The following is a 5,441-nucleotide window of genomic DNA, read 5'->3' on the forward strand; positions in this document are numbered from 1 at the left end:
ACTGGAAATAAACCACAGGCGAAGGTCAGAGAGGAATCTTCTGTGTTCATTTAAACCCTTGAGATACTTTTTATTTTGGAGATACAGTGAGGAAATTGGCCCATCTGCCCACTGGGTCCGTGCCGACTAGCAATCACCCGTCTGCTGGCACTATCCTACACACCAGGGACATTTCTTTCAGAAGCCAATTAATCTACAACCGCTTCCTTGCGCTGTCCAAAGCCCCCATATTTTAGATTAATATATTATCTAACTTTACCGGAGCTGGGCCAGCGAAATAATGATTGGCCAGGTTAGAGTAAGAAAGGGGTACTGGTTTTAGATGATCAGCCATGATCATATTGAATGGCGGTGCTAGCTCGAAGGGCCGAATGGCCTACTCCTGTCTCTATTTTTCTATGTTTTGATGTTTCTAATTCCATATCATCTTAAATTATTTGAAGACGGGTCCCGATCCGAAACGTCGCCTATCCATGATCTCCGGAGATGCTGCCTGACCCGCTGAGTTACTCCAGCACTTTGTATGTTATTTTTGTACACCAGCATCCACAGTTCATCGCACCTCCTTAACTTACCTGTAACTCGTTTGCCCACACATTTCGTTTCGTTCAGCGCAAAGGCTTGGTGTAGACGCACGAATATGAATTTAAAGCGTTCCCATTCGGAAAACAACATAACAAAAATGTACTTAGCAAAATATTATTATTAGTCTAGCACTTGAGAAAACACTTGGAGAATTACTTGAAAGGACAATTGGTGGGTACGAGATGCCAACTGACCTTTTGCACCTGATTTTGCTATTCGCTGGGTGAATACGTTTGCCGGTTGCAAACTGTTTAAGTGCAAGAGGAAGATCCCTCCGAGTACAATGTCGCCGTAGAGATGTTGGGCAGATGGATTATCTCCCGAAGCCGGCACCTCATCTCATCCGAACGCAGAGTCAATGTCCAGATGACCAAGGCTCTGAACACAATCTGAAACATTGCAGTAATGAAACTGGCTAGCGTCAATTGGATCATGCTCTTTATATTCTCTGTACAGATGTCTAGAAATGGATTGAGTTTAAATACTGAAGAAGATACCCTCAATAGGAGACTGTAGGAATTAGTTAATTCCCAAGTGAAGCCAATTGTTTTTTTTGTGACAGTGAGATATATCTTACAGTAATTACCGTGATCAATGAATGTTCCTCTTTCAATTAAACTGTCAAGAATCGTGTATAAAACCATGAGAGAAATAAATCGGGTAGATGCACAGAATCTCTTGCCCAGAGTAGGGGAATCGAGGACCAGAGGACAAAGGGTCAAGGTGAAGGGGGAAAGATGTAATAGGAATCTGAGGGGTAACTTGTTCACACAAAGGGTGGCGGGTGTACGGAACAAGCTGTCAGAGGAGGTAGTTGAGGCTGCGACTATCCCAACGGTTAAGAAATGGTTAGACAGGTACATGGATAAAGCAGGTTTGGAAGGATATGGACCAAATGCAGGCAGGTGGGAGAGGGTCCAGAAGAGGTTTACAAGAATTATCCCAGGAAGGAGTAGGTTAACCCATGATGAGCGTGTATCAGCACTGGGCCTGTACTCGCAGCAGTTTAGAAGAATGAGGGGGGACCTCATTGAAACATACAGAATGGTGAAAGGCTTGGATAGAATGGATACGGAGAGGATGTTTCCATTAGTGGGAGAGTCTAGAACTAGGAATTATAGCCTCCGAATTAAAGGATGTTCTTTTAGGAAGGAGATGAGAAGATATGTATTTAGTCAGAGGGTGGTGAATCTGTGGAATCCTTTGCCACGACGCTGTAGAGGCCAAGTCAGTGGATATTTTTAAGGCAGGGATAGATGGATTCTTGATTAGTACAGGTGTCAGAGGTTATGGGGCAAAGGTAGGAGAATGGGGTTAGGAAGGGGAGATCGATCACCCGTGATTGAATGACGGAGTAGACTTGATGGGCCAAATGGCCTAATTCTACTCCTATAACATAATCTTATGGCAAAATAATAAGGTTTTTCCACTGTATACCAACGAATGTGCAGATGGAAAAATGCATATTCAATCTGAACCCGGTACGTTTGTTGATTATATATTGATCATTAACTCCATGGAATAATATCAACATTTCCAATGCTAAATAATCTAAATTCATGTTCAGCCATTTAATTCAGCTGGGTAGGTGAATGGATTTGAACGCTGCGATTTAGTTGCTGCAGTGAACTATAAGCAAGTATGAAGTCAAACATCAGGACATAAGCTCATCCTTTTGTAATAACAATTAACTGCAGATGTAAGTTTACAAACGAAAAACACAAAGCGCTGGGGTAACGCGGTGGTTCAGGGAGCATCTCTGGAGAACATGCATTGGTGTCCTATCGGGTCGGGACCCTTCTTCAGACTGAATCCGTTGGCCAATCCATGTTCTCCAGAGATGCTGCCTGGCCCGCTGAATTACTCCAGTATAGGGAGGTTTCACGGCAGTCGGGTCACGACCCATGACCCGTACTGTTGCTACGCTACTCCAAATGGAGTACACGCGATGAACTGCAGGTAAGCACTTACCATTGTTTCCAGCGTAGCGGGCCCGTTAAAACCCGCTGAAATTGTCAATATTTGCCTATAAATAATTATGGAAATCGGGATAAGCCTGTGAGACATTTAGCCTACTTCAGAATTCCAAAAGTGAGGAGAAATGACGGTAGATAGAAGCGAGAGCTGAAGGGACAACAACAGCCAGAGTGCTTAGCGAACATTGGCCGTTTGCTCACTGCATTTCATCAACTAAGGCATTATTTGTGTTTTTCTTGATTCCTTTGGCATCTAAAAAGTTTCAGAAGTGATAAATCTAGCTGTAAATTGTTTTAATCGCCCATGGTTCCCAAGTGGGTTTTTACATACAAAATGAAAACGCATCTGAAGAAAATTTTACAGCCAGATTGATCACTTCTGAGGCTTTTTAGATACCAAAGGAATCAAGAAAAAACACAAATAATGCCTTACTTGATGAAATGCAGTGAGCAAACGCGATAATTCCCAATATTTTCAATTCCGATATCTGCACGGCCAATGTTTACCAAGCACTTTAGCTGCTGTTGTCCCTTCAGCTCTCGCTTCTCTTTACCTTCATTTCGCTTCACTTTTGGTATTCTAAAGGTGGGTACATGTCTCTCACACTTACCCCGACTTCCACAATTTTTTTCAGCGCAAAAATGCAACATTTTGGCGGTTTTTAACAGGTAGGAAAGTGCACGTTTCTTGCATTAATAACATATACCGGAAGTTACGGATGTCCTCCAGCTGGATTGAGCGGCTCCGTGCGTCAAGCCCTCTGACCCAGTGGCCTTACGTGCAACCCCCCTATTTTGTGTCTATCTTCGTTTATCCTTTGAAGTTCCTTCTCATCCAACCTTACCCATGATGTGCTTCTTTGTATTTTTCTCTGGAGTCACCACGACAATGTTAACACTTCGGTGCAAAAATGCAAAGCAGCAACTGGAGGCCAGGATGGCGAACACTTCCACGGCCACCGTGTATTTACCGGGAGAACTGACAGAGGCGGGAATAAAAGTGATCTAAACGGCGCAGAAGATCAACATACTGAAAGTTATACACTTTGCCTCGTTGGAATTGTCCGGCAGCTTCCGCGCCAGGAAGGCCAGCACAAAACTGATGCAGGATAAGCGAGCGATGTAACCCGATGCGGAGTAGAAGGCTGTCGAGGAGCCGGGCTCACACTCCAGAATGATCGTCTCCCGTCAAAAAATGCGTGTTGGTCCCAGGGAAGGGCGGCGCGATGACCACCCAAAGGACACAGATTATACCCTGGACGGATGCTAGCAGGAAGACACTTATCCTCTTGTCCAAACCATTTCTTCCAGTTATCGCTGGGGTGCGTCGCCCTAACGGCCGTCAGGACCAGTATGGTTTTGACCAGAACACAAGACAGACACAGGACGAAGGAGACGCCGAACGCCGTGCGGCGCAACATACAAGACCAGTGGGTAGGTTCGCCAATGAAGGTCACGGAGCACAAGAAACAGCAGGTCAGCGCCCACAGAAGCAGGAAGCTCAGCTCGGAGTTGTTGGCTTTAACCAGAGGGGTCTCTCGGTGTCTGCAGAACAGGCCGGCTGTCAGTGCCGACATACAGACACCGGTCAGAGCAAGGGCGACCAGGGTCATGCCCAGGGTATCGGTGAAAGACAAATACTCGACACTCTTCGCTATGCATTGGTTCTTGACGTCGTTGGACCAGAACAGCGGAGAACAACAGTTGGTGCAGTCGGTGGAGTATGAGAGAAAAACACATCACACAAATGACGAGATCATTTTGACGCTATTTAATTGAGACATATTTGATGGGGAACAAGGAACTGCAGATGCAGAAATCTTGAGCAAAATGCAAAGTGCTGGAGGAAGTCAGCGGGTCAGGCAGCATCCGTGGAAGTAATGGACCGGCCTGATTTGGTCTGGGCTTTTCTCGCCTCCAATTTATTAACTCCCCCCCCCCCCCCCCCCCCCCCCCCCCCCCCCCCCTCACACACTACTTTCAGTCTGAAGAAGGGTAACGAAGCGAAATGTCGCTTATCCTGTTTTTCAGAGATGCTGCCTAAAATAATGCCCTGTCCCTGCCTCTGTCCCACTTAGGAAACCTGAACGGAAACCTCTGGAGACTTTGTGCCCCATCTAAAGTTTCCGTGCGGTTCCCGGAGGTTGCAGGTGGTTGCCGGAGGTTGCAGGTAGTGGAAGCAGATAGGGAGACTGACAAAAACCTCCAGGAACCTCCGGGAACCGCACGGAAACCTTGGGTGGGGCGCAAAGTCTCCATAGGTTTCAGTTCAGGTTTCCTAAGTGGGACAGGGGCATTTAACCCGCTGAGTTACTCCAGCGTTATGTGTCTATGGACAGGCAAAATTTCCCTTTCACCTGATAAGAAACATTTGGACAGGATCATAGACGGGAAAGATTTAGAGGTATATGGGCCAGGCGCAGGCAGGTGGGACTAGTGTAGCTGCAACATGTTGGTCGGTGTGGGCAAGTTTGGCCGAATGGTCTGTTTCCACGCTGTATGACTCCATGACTATGACAACTTTTAATAGAAAAGTTAGCGGGGAGTGGTCGGAAATAATGCTGTTATGATATTTAGGATTAATTGTATATGGAATTAATTTTGTGTCTACTAAGGAATAGTCAATTCGTGAATAAGTTTTATGTACCGCTGAATAAAATGAATATTACCTTCCAGTTGGGTTAGCAATTCTCCATACATCCGTTATATTAGTATTTTTTATATATGTGTTTAAAAGTTCGCTAGTCTTAGATTTTATGTTACACTTCCTTTGTTTTATAGATTTGTCTAAATATGGATCTAAGACGCAATTAAAATCCTCCCCCTATTATTACATTTTGATAACTAAACTCTGATATTATATCCAAGATTTTATTAAAG

At 45.0% G+C, this 5,441-nt stretch overlaps 1 pseudogene; it reads right to left on the reverse strand.

Annotated features, from left to right (window-relative positions):
• Positions 1-3,392: 3,392 nt before the first annotated feature.
• On the reverse strand, positions 3,393-4,282 carry LOC116979489 (annotated as a pseudogene).
• Positions 4,283-5,441: the final 1,159 nt, after the last annotated feature.

The sequence above is a fragment of the Amblyraja radiata genome, chromosome 13 (genome assembly GCF_010909765.2).
Source record: "Amblyraja radiata isolate CabotCenter1 chromosome 13, sAmbRad1.1.pri, whole genome shotgun sequence".
Classification (NCBI taxonomy): domain Eukaryota; kingdom Metazoa; phylum Chordata; class Chondrichthyes; order Rajiformes; family Rajidae; genus Amblyraja; species Amblyraja radiata.